The sequence below is a fragment of the Bos mutus genome, chromosome 9 (assembly GCF_027580195.1).
Source record: "Bos mutus isolate GX-2022 chromosome 9, NWIPB_WYAK_1.1, whole genome shotgun sequence".
Taxonomy (NCBI): domain Eukaryota; kingdom Metazoa; phylum Chordata; class Mammalia; order Artiodactyla; family Bovidae; genus Bos; species Bos mutus.
Window position 1 is genome coordinate 70,803,887 of NC_091625.1, and position 17,119 is coordinate 70,821,005.

Sequence of the window (17,119 nt, forward strand, 5' to 3'; positions counted from 1 at the left end):
ATGATTATTAATAAATTATATTATTTGTGCTTCATGTGTTTGTATAATTCTTCACCTGAGTAAAGAATTTATTATGAAAAATCACACTTTCGCTAAATTTCTTAACTGACCCATATGCTGTTTTTGTTCTGTTATACAAAATTTGGAATCAAAATTAGAAATGGACTTGATAACAGTGTTATTCACAAATATGTTTGCAGCTCTGTAATTTATCTAGTGTTTGTTAAAATAATGGAAGTATTTTTGAAAAATATTTATTTTAAAAGAAAGAAAGAGATAAAAGACAGGATTTCCAAATATTTAAGTCATAACTCATGGGGTCTCTAGGTGGAACATCCCTGGAAGCAAATTGTTTCCATCTTTAAGTAACAGGAAGCATGGCAAAATTCATTTGTTTGCTTAGGCATCAGCATAGACCAATAGATAAGACAGAAAACAATCTCCACGATATTATGATAAAATAAACACACTATACCTGAAAGCGTCTCTGCTGTGTTACACAAAAGATAATAGTACATCAGATTTAGGTCATCAAAACTAAGAGATTCTTAAGTTAATGGATCTAATACATGGCACATATAAACACACACGCAGAGGTACACATATTAAAGCACAACATCATTCAGAAATGCACCAGCATTTTCCCCACCAAACAGTATTTGCCACAAATAAGCTTTTAGTTCTGCAGTTTCATATATAATAACAATAAGATACAATTTAATTTGTAATCCTGAAAAATTTCCATGAATACTCCATTATTACATTAAAACTAGCCAAACACAACACGGAATTTCCTTCATTTTACAAGGAAAGAACATTTTTTAAAAATCCTTTTTCGAATTTTCTAGCCACCCACAGGTGAATTTTTAATCAAGGTGAAATATTTTGAAAAGCTCATATAAAGTAAGCTATTTAAAATATATGTAACTATTTTTATCCTCTCCTACTAAAATGACAGTAGAGAATCTTTCCATCAAATAACCCTAAATGTTAATATATTTGTAAGTACGAAACCATTGATAACTCTTACTCCCTTGAGCATTCTCCCTGTAAAAGATCACCTGGGCCTCCCGGCTAATCTCTGGTTTACAAGGCTGTTCATTGTGTTCAGACCTACCTTCTCAGGAAAGGGTCACAGAGCAAGTGGATAAGCAGAAACACTACCTTTGGGAAGAGGCCATCCTCACTCGTGTCCTGTACACCTGCTGCTGGCTTGAGCCACTGCTGATCAATGATAGACTGCAGTTAATGCAGACAGAATGACGCACATATTAACATCTGGAAAAGATAAGCTGATAATAAATCTTTCTGAAACAGGTAACAGTATACTATTGAGAAAAATAGGTGAGAGGTGTGTTTATTCTAAATGAGCACCAGGAAGCTAGCAGTGAGCAAATTAAATAGAGAAGGTAAATATCGCTGTTACTTTAAAAAGTATCTCAAGCATGAGCCACCAGGAACCACAGTCATGGATGTTAACGGCATATAAATGAAAACAAATGTGCATTAAGACTGCCTTAATTGTTGATTGATTTGAAAGAAAAAAATACTCCTGTATTAGGCATCTGTACAAAGGAGATAACTAGCACTAAAAAGCAAAAACAAAACCCCCCACTTTCAAAATAGATGACTTGTACTTGATAAAGGGCTGTTTTTAGAGATTAGACTGTTTTTAAACCTAATAACATAACTAGAAAATAATTTGAGTTTTAAATCATGGTAGGAAAAATGCATTTTAGCTCATGACTCAATACATATATAAATATGCATTCATAACAGAAGCAATGCTGTCATTAAAAATACCCTTACCTCATTCAATTCACTCTAATATTCTATTTTATTCAATTTCACTTTTTTAGCTGAGTGGGGTTTGTACCTCAATAATGTTACTAATCACAATTTTAAGAAAACCACTTTAGAGATGATACATATTTAGCCCACCAATTTTAAAATTGCTATTTATAGAACTTCCAAAATGACCTTCTTTCAAAACAAGGAGCCAGTGCCTTCAACATGGCAAAATAAATGGGTGAACAGTATAGTTTCTCATCTATTTCTATCAATCTGCTATTCTGCCATAGGAAATCATAGAATCATTATGACAGCTTGATTATTGGTTCCAATTCTCATTCTTCTAGTATCTCCACCTTTGTCTTTGCTTCACTTGGAATGGAAGGCCCCGCTTCCTTGTCCTTTGAATTTGAACTTTGCCGTTTAGCTTGTTTTGGCCAAAAGAATGTAGACAGAAATAAAAAGATGCCAGTTCCAAGCTTAGTCATTAAGGGGACTCACCTGTTTATGAATGTCCTGTGTCATCCCCATGAGGAGAACACACCCCAGAGAAGTCCACTTCTCCAAGGAGGTTGAGGGGCATGTAGAGCAAACTGGGGCATGTAGCTACCCAGCATTTGCAGAGCCATCCTTGCTGACCCTACTGATTCATGCACTGAAGTGGCTATTATTTTAAGCTACTGAGTTTGGGTTTTTTTTTTTTTTTACAGCATTTTCATAGGAATAACTAACTGAGTTAAGTTGTATTTCTGAAAGAAGCTACTGAGATCTATTACCCATTCTCTTCCTTGGAGAAACGCTGACACCAGAGAAGTACTGACACCACACGATGGGCCACCTATGATCTAAACAGCCATTAACAAAAGCTGCAACCATACAAAGAAAGAAAGTGTAAAATGAAAATTACCCTTTACTAGATGAAGATGACCTTTTACTAAGTAAATGTAACTCCATCTTCAGAAATTCCTGTATAAAAGGTTAAGAAGTAACACCCAAGTTTATTTCTTATTAACAGTACCTAGAAAATATTATTCGTAGTTCCAAAACTAAGGCCAATGTATGCCCAATTCACATATATACCTGTCATTTTGTGAATGAGTGAAAAAGCACAATGTCTCATGTACTGGAATTTATTAAGTTCCAGGAAATTAAAGATCTTATCTGCTTTGTTCATTTCTGTCTCTCCATCATCTAAAATAGTGCCTTCACATCATAAACATTCAATGCACATTTGGTCTGTGAACATCGGCTTCCTAATTATAAAATGAAGCATTGGTTGATTTCAGTTCCGCCACTGAATGGCTCACAGTGAAGTCAAGATCTGTGTCTCTGGCCACACAGGCTACCTGCTGATCGTTCAAGTGGGGCACTCTTATAGAATTCATGAGCTCCATGAAGACAGGGAACATATATGCTCTTTTCACTGCTTTATCCTTAGGACCCAGCACATAGTAGGTGCTCAATAACTACTGATCAGTTGACTGAGATTTCTAGCAGATTAGATGAATATTCACATTGATAGCACAAGAAAAGTCATAGCATGTGGTATTGATTTGGAAGGCAGCAACCTAGTGGTAATAGTTGAAGCTGAATCTGTGGTGGAGGATTAAAAGGAGAGACAGTGAGGAAGAGGGAGGAAATGAGCTGAAAATAAGGTGATACGTTAAAGAAGTTGCCATTAGGGATTTTGAAGCAATTATCAGTGGATTATTATGGACTAGAGGGAGGAGGTCAAAGGAAAGCTAGATTCATGAGACTAGAAAGATAGTGTGTGTTAGTTGCTCAGTCATGTCCACCTCTTTTGTGACCCCATGAACTGTACAGCCCGCCAGGCTCTTCTGTCCATGGGATTTTCCAGGCAAGGATACTGGATTGGGCTGCCATTTCCTTCTCCAGGGGATCTTCCCGACCCAGGGATCAAACCCAGGTCTCCTGCATTGCAGTCAGATGCTTTACCGTCTGAGCTACTAGGGAAGCCCAAGAAAGACAGTGTGCATGGTGAAAAAATAGAAGTAGCTGGATTAAATTTTTTTGAGACATATGACAGTGAAAATAAGATGAAATAGAATATTATTAATATTATTTTGAAGAGATGAAAAGTTCAGGGAAGTATAAGGGCAACTACAAATTCAAAATAAAAGACTTAATTTTCCTTTTTGAAAATCAGGGAAGAGGCTCCCTTCTCTCCCTTTTCTTAGAGCACTTACTTTAGAAAATGTTTAAGTTCTTTCTCTGTCTCTATGAAATATATGTAAATCTTTTTAAAAGCAAAATAAGCTAACTCTTGCCAGCTTTATGACACAGGAGTGTCTTGCCCAAGGACCTGGGAATCACTCTTTGAAACATAATTCTGGAAGATGATGCCACTAGCCCTTAGTTTCTGTGGACTGGTAGGAGCCTAACCTCAATGAACACTTCACTCCAAAGATGAAAGCTATCTTTTGTCATAAAGAAGAGTTTATATTTCCTCTGAATAAAGCCAATTAGTTAGCACAGATGGTCACCCCAACTACCAAGTGAATTTGAATAAACTGTGCGTGACAAATGATGCTTTCAGTCCTTTTTCTTGAGGGCTGTTATTGTTTATCTTGAGCACAGGTATGTATTAGTCAGGGTTCTCAGAAAAACTGAACTAGTAGGTTGTATATACATACATATACGGACAGATTTATTATACAGCATGTGTGTGCTTAGTCGCTCAGTGGTGTCCACCTCTTCGCGACCCCATGTACTGCAGCCCGCCAGGTTCCTCTGTCCATGGGGATTCTCCAGGCAAGAATACTGAAGTGGGTTGCCATTTCCTTCTCTGGGGGATTATACAGCATTCACTCCTATAATTACGGATGCTGACAAGTTTCCAGATCTGCAGGGTGAGTTGGAAATTTGGAGACCGAGGAGAGTCAGTAGTGTAGTTCTAGTCCGAAGGATGACAGGCTTGAGACACAAAAAGGGTCCATACTGCAGTTGGAATCCAAAGGCAGAAAAAAGCCACTGTCCTAGTTCAAAACCAGCCACGCAGGAGGAATTCTCTGTTACTTGATAAAGGTTCGCTTTTTGATTCTGCTTAGTCCCTCGACAGATTTGTGGTTACCAGAGTTGGGGGAGGGGAATTGGATGAAAGTGGTCAAAACTAAAAAACTTGCAGTTATAAAATAAGTAAGTTCTTGGGATATAAAGTACAACATGATACATGTAATTAACACTGCTGTATGTCATATGGACTTACCAGGTGGCTCAGATGTGAAATTTCCGCCTGCCAGTGCCCAAGACACAAGAGGTGCAGGTTCAGTCCCTGAATCGGGAAGATCCCCGGAGGAGGAACTGGCATCCCACTACAGTGTTCTTGACTAGGGGATCCCATTGACAGAGGAGTGGTGGGCTACAGTCCATGGGATTGCAAAGAGTTGGACATGACTGAGCACGCATGCATGTATGTTGTATATGAAAACTGAGAAAATCCTAAGAGTTCTTACCTCAAGAAAAAAAATTATTTCTATTTCTTTAATTTTGTATCTATATGAGATTATGAATATGTATGAAATTTATAGTGAAAAACACTTCATAATTTATGTAAGTCATATAACTATGTTGTACATCTTAAATTTGTACAGCACTGTGTGTCAATTATATCTCAACAAAACTGGAGTTAAAAAATAAAGTCAGTTCATCATACACACATACACAGATAGTGTGAAGGCTGAGAAACAAAGTGCTACTTCAAATATTGAGATCAGTTCAGAGCCTTAAGGATAGACCAAATGTTAGCAGGTTTCATATATCTCTTAAAACTCCATTCAGACAATAGACTGACTCATTAATAAAGTCATCCTGATGCAACTAGCTCTGAATATCTTCATAAATATTGTAGGAAGGATCTTTGGATGGGTTGTTTGTATATACATTGTTTGGCTACCACAAATAGAAGAATGAAAATGTAATGGGGCACATGGCTTATACACTTTAGAAAGGATAGTTTTTCTTTCTTAACTGATATTAAGACACCACACCTTGAGTGTTAATTTCTTGCTAAACATGAATCTCTGACCCAGATATTATGTTCACATGTATCTATTTTTGTGGGATATAGGTTTTTATCCTGAATCCTTCCTCTTGTGCCTGGGTCCAGCCCCAGCAGAATCCAGGGGTACCCTCAGGATGACGGCCTAGGCGAAAGTATAGCAAAGCAGAGAGAGAGAGGCTTGATCTTCCTTGATTAACACAGAAAGCCAATAAAGCTCCTGGCATGGAACTTGCTCTGTTCACAGAGGCCGCAGGTGCCCTCTTGGTGGGGTGAGGATGCAGGACGCCCCCTCCCTGGTGAAGATGCAGGGCGCCTTCCCAATCGGGTCTTAGAAACCCAGGCAAAGAAGTGAACTCAGAGAGCCCCTGTGCCCCAAGGAGTCATCTTGAAAGAACAGAGAGAGAAAAGGAGGGAAAAGGAAAAAAAGAACGACATGGGGAGACCAAGCTTTGGTGAGAGAGGCCCATAACTTTATTTTCAAAAGGAACTTTTATACCTTGACTTGTACATAGAAGGAAATGAAATATGCAAAGTCATACAGAGTCAGCCCAAACACTACATCTGTTTTGTCTTTATCAAAACCAGGATTTTTTCTGCATATCTTTCCCATAAACAATGTTGTGTACATTATCTTCTGGCCTTGGAGGCCTGTGGACATTTTATGATCCTTTTTTGATAAAGGCTGCTCAACCAGAAAACTTATTTTCCCTTAAAGTGTTTTTTCTTTATATTTCTAATCTATGTCAGCCTCAGAAAGTGCCAAACAGAGGTACATTCTCACAGAGCAAAGACGTAGTAAGTTACAACAAAGAAAGAACCAATTAGCTCAAAGGTCTGATGTGGTTAATTGCAAGGCTGCTACTTGTTTTTCTTACATTCCAACTATGTTAACCAATGCACTCCCAGGTGCAAAATGGGTAAGGGATATGGGCACTTGGCAGCAAGCATTGGCCCAATAATGAAATCCTACACCAGCACTACTCTAATAGTCTTTAACTCTTTGAAAGGCTCTATATTTTTAGAATGTTTTAGGCTTTCCATGTCTCTCACAGTGGGGAGGCTGTGAACAGTCACATGCTTAGCTGCAAGAGTCTAGATAAACCTGTCAGGCAAGCTAGAAAGCCATCAGAGGGGTTTGAATTGAAACACTTATCATGTCCATTAACTAAAGCCCTAAGTTGATTTTTTCCAGAGAAAGATGGTCGGGGATAGCCCCCTGTTAATGTCAGAAGAGCTGGTGAAAGGCACAAAATAGTAAGACAAACAGATTTTGGTTTTGGGGTGGATGCTCGAGCAGATTCAGGGGGTCCCTTGAGGCCTGATCCGCCTTTGCCTGTCAGGTCTCTTCCGCATGACCTTTGTCATGGGTGGGATCTCCCTTGGTGGCTCCCGGCACTCTTGCCTCCCAAGGACCCTAGAATAGAGTGACCCAGTATTAAACAACTTCAATCTTCTCATTTTTTTCCCCTCAGAGGAGAGGGGAGGAGGAATAAACTAGGACCCTGTGGATTTCCCACATAATAGTGGATTTCCCACACTGTGCTACTCTAGACTTTCCCTTGCATCTTAGGACCTATTGAAGGCAAACCATAAACATACTGCTCCTGGGGACACAGCCTAAGCTTGGTTACTCTCAATAATAATAATAATAAAAGGGAAATAATAAGGAAGAAGAGGAGGGGCAAGAAGAGAGATGAAGAAGGAAGAGGAGAAAATGTGAGTGGAAGAGGAGGAGGAAAAAAGAGTAACAGGAGGGATAGAAGAAAGAAAGTGGAGGAGAAACAACATTTCCTGAAACAGTACCAGTCAATGAGTGAAGAGCCTTATGAGAAAGCTCTAATTTATTTCCATAACAACTCTACAGTAATAGATACTATCTTGATAATTGCTTCACAAAGGAAGGTCATGAGAATTAGATACTTTAATTTATACTAAGGGGCAGCAGTGGATTTTGATTCCAGATTTGTCTGACTCCAGAGTTTCAGCTCCTAACCACAATGAAGAATTTGGGGGAAAAAAGTTTGAGTGAAGGGTTTTCTTTTCTATAGCTGATTTCTCCCTCAGCCCCTTCAAACAGCTAGATAGCAAAAACTGAGATAACCACCCTATTGAGAACTTTGCTTAACATTCATAAGTGTTATGAATAAGTGGACAAGTGAATCATATCATTTACAAGTTAGGACAGGTAATGTTGCAACAAGTTCAGTTAAGACTTTTAAAATGATCTTCATTAAAAAAAAAAAAGGCAGATGAGATAATAACATACTAACAGTAATTTGGGGGCTTCCCTGGTGGCTCAGATGGTAAAGAATCTGCCTGCAATGTGTGACACTGGAGTTTGAATCCCTGGGTTGGGAAGATCCCCTGGAGATCTTCAACCCACTCCAGTATTCTTGCCTGGAGAACCAGTCAATCCTACAGGAAATCAACCCTGAATATTCATTGGAAGGATTGATGTTGAAACTGAAGTTCCAGTACTTTGGCCAGCTGATGTTAAGAACAAGCTCATTGGAAAAGACCCTGATGCTGGAAAAGACTGAGGGCAGGAGGAGAAGGGGTGACAGAGGATGAGATGATTGGATGGCATCACCAACTCAGTGGACATGAGTTTGCACAAACTCCTGAAGATAGTGAAGTCCATGAGGTGACAAAGAGTCAGACATGACTGAGCAACTGAACAATAGTAATAGCATAGCAACAACAATAGTAATTTCAAAACATTTTCAAAATACTTTTTGTAATTGTTTTTGTCACTAAAATTATATTTTTCTCATCAGTTTCTATAGATAACTTTCACATATTTCATGTAAAATTAAATTATAAATATTTTTAGGCTAATAGTTTTATTTTCTTGCTATAATGCTTTTATAATTGATCTCTACAACAACTAGTTTCCTAGTACTAAGTACACACAATGTCAGGTGTTTCCTTTTTTTTTTTTTTTTCCACTCATACTGCTATGGCAAATAAATCCTTAGTTGTCTTTGACAGAGCAAGATGAAATTTTATCATAGACGGGAAAAAAGAAATCAGCTGGTTCATAATTTCAGCTAAATCAACATCATAATCCATTAAAACAGAATTTTTGATACTAATGTTTTCATAACTCAAAGTTCATCCTGTCTACAAAGCATATTGCCCAAATATTAACTATTTATCAGATAATCTACCACTATGCTAACAGGTGGCTTTTCTTTGCTTTGGCAGGAGTTCAAAGTTTCCAGAATATATTGATGGCTAAACAGCTATTAACACTGATAAAAGCACTTGCTATATTTCTGCAACCAGACAACCATATGGAACTGATTTCAAAACAGAAAGATTAAAAGAGCTCACTCTTAACACACATAAGGGAACACAATGAACACATTGTCACTGATCCTTCTAAATTTACCTCCCAAGTCCCAAAAATTTTCACTCTTAATGTTGACAGTCCTCTCTCAGTGTCTCAAGGAAAATGTGTATTTTCTATGCCATGTTAACTGATATCATCAACTGAGTTCAATCTTTCTTCAGGGTGTGTACATATATTTTATATTAATTGTGTACTTTCACCTTAGCCCTCTACCTATCACCCTACAATCTACCAAACTCTGTGGCTATTAAAGCTACAAGATTGACTATGAGGAATGTAGTGTGTTGCTCTTACAAAGGTAGTGAAAGTGTGAAAGTGTTAATTACTCAGTCATGTCCGAATCTTTGTTACCACATGGACTGTAGCCCACGAGGCTCCTCTGTCCATGGAATCCTCCAGGCAATAACACTGGAGTGGATTGCCATTCCCTTCTGTAGGGCATCTACAACCCAGGAGTCGAACCTGGGTCTCCTGCACTGCAGGTGGACTCTTAAAAATGCAATTAAAATCTAGCTTTAATAATCATTAAGCAAAACATCAGTACCCAGCACTTTAATCAAACAGGATTAACAGTGAGTCCCTCAGGAAGCTGCAGTCTAGCGTGGCTATCTAAGAAAACACTGATAACCTAGAAAGCTAAAGAATACACTGGACATGAAGCTCAAAGATTCATTTTTGAGAATCTGATACACCCACTTGTTGGCTCTTGGGTGGAGCTTGGTTTCAGTGTTGGTATGGAGGCTTTTAGATGAGTTCTTGTCGATTAATGTTCCTTGGAGTCAGGAGTTTTCTGGTGTTCTCAAGTTTTGGATTTAAGCCTCCTGCCTCTGGCTTTCAGTCTTATTCTTACAGTAGCCTCAAGACATCTGCATGTATACATCATGGATGATAAAACATCTACGTTAATGGTGAAAAGAGTCTCCACAGTGGGGAAAACCCAGAGAGGTTCACAGAGTTACATGGAGAAGAGAAGAGAGAGGAGGGAGATAGAGGTGACCAGGAGGAGAAGAGGGGGAATCAAAAAGGGAGACTGCAATCTAGCCAGTAATCAATTCTCTATTTGCTCTCCACAGTCTGGAGAGCACTCAGAGAGGTTCAGTGTTCTCCACAGACCAGAACACCTAGAGATTCACAGAGTTAAGTAGAGAAGAGAAGGGAGGGGAGGAGATAGAGGTGACCTGGGGAAGAAAAAGGAGAGTCAAAAGGGGAGAGAGCAGTCAAGCCAGTAATCACACTCCTAAGTAAAAGTGAGTACTGAAGATTGGATTCTTAAAGGTACAGAATTGATAACAAATACCAAAAAGCAAAGATTAAAAATCTAGAGTAGAGGTTAGACTCTTAAAAATACAATATTACAAAAACAAAACAGAATCACAAAAGTCATAAAAAATATATATATAATTTAAAAATAGCATCAATTTTTTGGCAAGGTAATAGTAGGTTTTAAAAATGAAAATTAAAGGAGTACTAAACAACTTAAAAATTAAAAAAATTTATTAAAAATGATAATAGTAAAATATATCTAGAAATTTCTCTGGAGCTGTTGAGGGCAGTGTGGGGTCAATTCAGTTTCAGATAGTTCCTTGTTCCAGCTTATACTTCTCAAGGTCCATAGGTCCCTTCTGAACTAGCCAATCCTAATGGCAAGGTTTTAATCTGTTGCACCTGTCACTTCCAAAGCGGTTCCTTCTTCTTTGTTTATTTTGGCTTCCTCTGTTTGCAAGCCTCTTGCTTCCCTGGTGGCTCAGAGGTTAAAGCGTCTGCCTGCAATGCTGGAGACCAGGGTTCGATCCCTGGGTCGGGAAGATCCCCTGGAGAAGGAAATGGCAACCCACTCCAGTATTCTTGCCTGGAGAATCCCATGGACAGAGGAGCCTGGTGGGCTACAGTCCACGGGTCGCAATGAGTCAGACACGACTGAGCAACTTCACTTCTCACTTCAGTATCTAACTTCCACCCTGACACAAGGGGGCGAAGGTGGTCATTTATTTAGGTTCACTTGTTAACTTGTGCTGCAGGAGGGAGGAACACTGCAAACATACATCACTGGCGTGTGCGGGGAGTGCTCGCAGTGTCTGGGCCACACTGGGCTTGCTCACAGCGTGTGTGTTTTCCCGTCCATACTGCTCAGGCTCCAGGTTGCTCTGCAGGGGAACTGTCTAAAGCGGGCCCTGGGTTGCGTGTACTTCCCAGATCTAAGCCGCTCAGGTGCAGGTTCTCGGGTACTCCACAAAGACACAGACTCAGTTGGGCCTGCGTTTTGTGCCCTTCCCAGGTCTGAGCAGCTCAGGTGACCAGGTGCTTGGCGAGTGCACTCTCCCCAGGTGGGCAGTGCGTCTTATCACCTCCCTCCCCCCACAACCCCTTCCCAGCCGCTCAGTTTCCTGGGTGTACAGCGGAAGCACCTTCTCAGGTGTGCTGTGTGTCTCATTTGGGGAGCTTACCTCTGGCTGCGACTCTCCTGGCGATGTCAACTGTCCAGGATCCTAGGAAGACTTGTTTAGCAACTGGGAGCCTGCTCGAAGTTTGGTAGAGGATGCACCTTGCCTTCTGGCTCTGGCTGGTGCCTGCCTGCCTCCCTGCCTCCAGCGGGGGATGGGCGGGTCTGCTGCCAGCTAGCTCTCCTCTGGTATTTGATCAGTCCTTTGTTCTGTGAGCAGGCCTGGCCGTTCCTTAGGTTAGAGCTTTTCACAGGAAAGTTCTCTCTCTCTCTCTCCTCTCTCTTTTTTTTTCTCTCTCTGGCTATCCCATGGTTTGGGTTGCTATATCATGTTAGCTCCCTCAGATTGCTCTCAGGGCATTCAGGCCCAGTCTTTACCTTAAGCAATGCAGCCCTGCCTCCCTGTTCAGCCCCCTGCTTGCTGATGTGAGTGTCTGGGCTGCTTCTCAGCTGGGAGTTGCAGTTAGACACATAATCTGTGGGTTTTATTAATTTATTTTTTTCTCCCAGTTATGTTGCCCTCTGAGATTCCAAAACTCCCCCACAGACCCACTGGTGAGAGGGTTTCCTGGTGTTTGGAATCTTCTCCTCTTTTATGACTCCCTCCCTGGGATGGGTCTCCATCCGTAACTCTTGTCTCTTTTTTATCTTATGTATTTTGTCTTACCTCCTTTTGAAGACAATGGGCTGCCTTTCTGGGTGCCTGGTGTCCTCTGCCAGTGTTCAGAAGTTGTTTTGTGGTATTTGCTCAGCGTTCAAATGATCTTTTGATGAATTTGTGGGGGAGACAGTGGTCCCCCTGTCCTATTCCTCTGCCATCTTGGATCGCCCCCAACACTTTGTGAAATAAAAGAAAATGTGCATTAAAATGTTTTTTAAACTACAAAATGCTGTACACAAAACATCAGTGATGCCTTTTACATACGCCTGGCAAGTACAGGTAAAAGTGCCTTTAGATCAATGAAAGATCAATGGAAAGTTTGAGCAACTATTGGTATTGGCTTGCAATTAACATATACATAGGATTGACAACAAAGTAATGGGGCAAGAGGCAAGAAGTATAGTGTAACTATAGATTAGAGAATAAAGGAAGGGTTAAAAACTTAACGTTCAAAAATGAAGATCATGGCATCCAGTCCCATCACTTCATGGCAAATAGATGGGGAAACAATGGAAACAGTGACAGACTTTATTTTCTTGGGCTCAAAATCACTGCAGATGTTGACTTCAGCCATGAAATTAAAAGACACTTGCTCCTTGGAAGAAAAGCTATGACCAACCTAGACAGCATATTAAAAAGCAGAGACACTACTTACTCTGCCAACAAAGGCCTATCTTAGTCAAAGCTGTGGTTTTTCCAGTAGTCATGTATGGAAGTGAGAGCTGGACTATAAAGAAAGCTGAGCACTGAAGAACTGATGCTTTTGAACTGTGGTATTGCAGAAGACTCTTGAGAGTCCCTTGGACTGCAAGGAGATGAAACCAGTCAATCCTAAAGGAAATCAGTCTTGAATATTCATTGGAAGGACTGATGCTGAAGCTGAAACTCTAATACTTTGGCCACCTGATGCAAAGAACTGACTCACTGGAAAACACCCTGATGTTGGGAAAGATTGAAGGCAGGAAGAGAAGGGGATGACAGAGAATAAGATGGTTGGATGGCCTCACCGACTTGATGGACATGAGTTAGAGAAAGTTCCAGGAGTTGGTTATGGACAGGGAAGCCTGGCATACTGCAATCCATGGGTTTCAAAGAGTCCCACAAGACTGAGTGACTGAATTGAACTGAACTAGCACTCTGGTGACTCACAGCAGACATTAATCATTTATTAAGTGATGTCTATATGGTAAAGTTGAAGATGAATGTAAGACACACATTTTTGAAGACTTTACATTCAGTGATAGACATAACTAGCATTAGCCACTATTTGTAAATCTCTTCCCTTTCCTGGACATGCAGGGGAATTACACTTCCTATTTATTTAAATTTTTCGTGGCCATATGACTTTCTCTGGCCAATAAAATATGAGTGGAAATGGCAGGTATCACTCTGAGTGAAAGCATTTATAAGACATTGTACAATTTTTTCATGTTCTTTTCATGCTCTAGAAATTATGGGAGCACAGTTGATAAGGAAATGATACAAGGTGAAAAAAGCCTAGAGTTCTGATCTATGACGTAAAGGCTAGCTTCCCTAGAATAGACTCTGAATGAAGTAGACATAAAATTTTGCTTTGATGAGCCAGAATGCTTTTTATATTATTTATTACTGTACCATTCCCTAGTCTTTCCTGACTAAAATACATTCTAAAGAGAGAGAAAGTATAACACCATGAAAGAGTAAACCCCTCCCTCAGTATCCAAGGGGGATTGATTTCAGGATCTCCAGTGGATACTAAACTTCTCAAATGTCCAAGCCCCTTACACAAAATGGTTATTTGAATATAACCTATGCATATCCTCTAGTGCACTTTAAATCATCTGTAAATTGCTTATAATACCGAATACAATGTAAGTGGGTTTCCCAGGTGGTGCTAGTGGTAAAGAACCCTCCTGCCAATGAGGGACATGCAGGAGACTCAAGTTCAACCCTGGATAGGGAAGATCCCCTGGAGAAGGGAATGAAAACCCACTCCAGTATTCTTGCTTAGAGAAGCAAGGACAGAAGAGCTTGGCGGACTACAATCCATAGGGTTGCAAAGAGTTGGACACAACTGAAGTAACTTAGTCACACACATAATGTAAATGTTATGTAAACAGTTGCCAGCACATAGAAAATTCTGAAATTCTGAACTTTCTGAAAATTTTTTTCCAAATAATTTCAACCTGCGGTTGGTAGAGTCTGTGGGTACACTAACCACAGATACGAAGGGCCAACTTTACATATATTTGAGGCAAAAGGAGCTAGATGTTTTAGATTATCTGAACTACTTATTTTTGATTGACTTTGAATATATTATCCTCTCCAAGACTCAATGACACCTTGTAGAATGAAGGCAATAATGCTTATTTAAAGGATTGTTTCATGTGAGAAAGTGCCTGTTTTTAGTAGTAAGTTAATTCAAACAGGAAACCATTAGATTTAGGTGGTTCTAATACCTTAGAAACCTATGTGAGCAAATCAGAACCTAAGCCTGTAAGTGCCTCAAAAGTTAAAAAATCAAAATCTCAGTACAGTTCAGTTCAGTTCAGTTCAGTCACTCAGTCGTGTCTGACTCTGTGACCCCATGAATCGCAGCAAGCCAGGCCTCCCTGTCCATCATCAACTCCTGGAGTTTACCCAAACTCATGTCCATCGAGTCGGTGATGCCATCCAGCCATCTCAACCTCTGTCGTCCCCTTCTCCCCCTGCTCCCAATCCCTCCCAGCATCAGGGTTTTTTCCAATGAGTCAACTCTTCGCATGAGGTGTCCAAAGTATTGGAGTTTCAGCTTCAGCATCAGTCCTTCAATGAACACCCAGGACTGATCTCCTTTAGGATGGACTGATTGGATTTCCTTGCAGTCCAACAGACTCTCAATAGTCTTCTCCAACAACACAGTTCAAAAGCATCAATTCTTCGGTGCTCAGCTTTCTTCACAGTTCAACTCTCACATCCATACATGACCACTGGAAAAACCATAGCCTTGACTAGATGGACCTTTGTTGGTAAAGTAATATCTCTGCTTTTCAGTATGCTATCTATGTGGTTATAACTTTCCTTCCAAGGAGTAAGTGCCTTTTAATTTCATGGCTGCAATCACCATCTGCAGTGATTTTGGAGCCCCAAAAACAAAGTCTGATATTGTTTCCACTGTTTCCCCAGATATTTCCCATGAAGTGATGGGACCAGATGCCATGATCTTAGTTTTCTGAATGTTGAGCTTTAAACCAACTTTTTAACTCTCCTCTTTCACTTTCTTTTTTTGTTGTTGTTTCTTTGAATGTATTTTTTATTTTTTTAATTTTATTATTATTATTATTTTTACTTTACAATATTGTATTGGTTTTGCCATACATCAACATGTATCCTCTTTCACTTTCATCAAGAGGCTTTTTAGTTCCTCTTCACTTTCTGCCATAAAGGTGGTGTCATCTGCATATCTGAGGTGATTGATATTTCTCCCGGCAATCTTGATTCCAGCTTGTTGCTCTTCCAGCCCAGCGTTTCTCATGATGTACTCTGCAGAGAAGTTAAATAAGCAGGGTGACAATATACAGCCTTGATGTACTCCTATTCCTATTTGGAACCAGTCTGTTGGTCCATATCCAGTTTTAGCTGTTGCTTCCTGACTTGCATATATGTTTCTCAAGAGGTAGGTCAGGTGGTCTGGTATTCCCATCTCTTGAAGAATTTCCCACAGTTTATTGTGATCCACACAGTCAAAGGCTTTGGCATAGTCAATAAAGCAGAAATAGATGTTTTTCTGGAACTCTCTTGCTTTTTCGATGATCCAGTGGATGTTGGCAATTTCATCTCTGGTTCCTCTGCCTTTTCTAAAACCAGCTGGAACATCTGGAAGTTCACGGTTCATGTACTGCTGAAGCCTGTCTTGGAGAATTTTGAGCATTACTTTACAAGCGTGTGAGATGAGTGCAAATGTACGGTAGTTTGAGCATTCTTCGGCATTGACTTTCTTTGGGATTGGAATGAAAACTGACCTTTTCCAGTCCTGTGGCCACTGCTGAGTTTCCCAAATTTGCTGACATATTGAGTGCAGCACTTTCAGACCATCATCTTTCAGGATTTGAAATCACTCAACTGGAATTCCATCACCTCCACTAGCTTTGTTCATAATGATGCTTTCTAAGGCCCACTTGACTTCACATTCCAGGATGTCTGGCTCTAGGTCAGTGATCACACCATCATCATTATCTGGGTCGTCAAGCTCTTTTTTGTACAGTTCTTCTGTGTATTCTTGCTACCTCTTCTTAATATCTTCTGCTTCTGTTAGGTCCATACCATTTCTGTCCTTTGTCGAGCCCATCTTTGCATGAAATGTTCCCTTGGTATCTCTAATTTTCTTGAAGAGATCTCTAGTCTTTCCCATTCTGTTGTTTTCCTCTATTTCTTAGCACTGATCGCTGAGGATGGCTTTCTTACATTTCCTTGCTATTCTTTGGAACTCTGCATTCAGATGCTTATATCTTTCCTTTTCTCCTTTGCTTTTTGCTTCTCTTCTCTTCACGGCTATTTGTAAGGCCTCCCCAGACAGCCATTTTGCTTTTTTGCATTTCTTTTCCATGGGGATGGTCTTGATCCCTGTCTGCTGTAAAATGTCACGAACCTCTGTCCATAGTTCATCAGGCACTCTATCTATCAGATCTAGGCCCTTAAACCTATTTCTCACTTCCACTGTATAATCATAAGGGATTTGATTTAGGTTATACCTGAATGGTCTAGTGGTTATCCCTATTCTCTTCAATTTAAGTCTGAATTTGGTAATAAGAAGTTCACGGTCTGAGCCACAGTCAGCTCCTGGTCTTGTTTTTGCTGACTGTATAGAGCTTCTCCATCTTTGGCTGCAAAGAA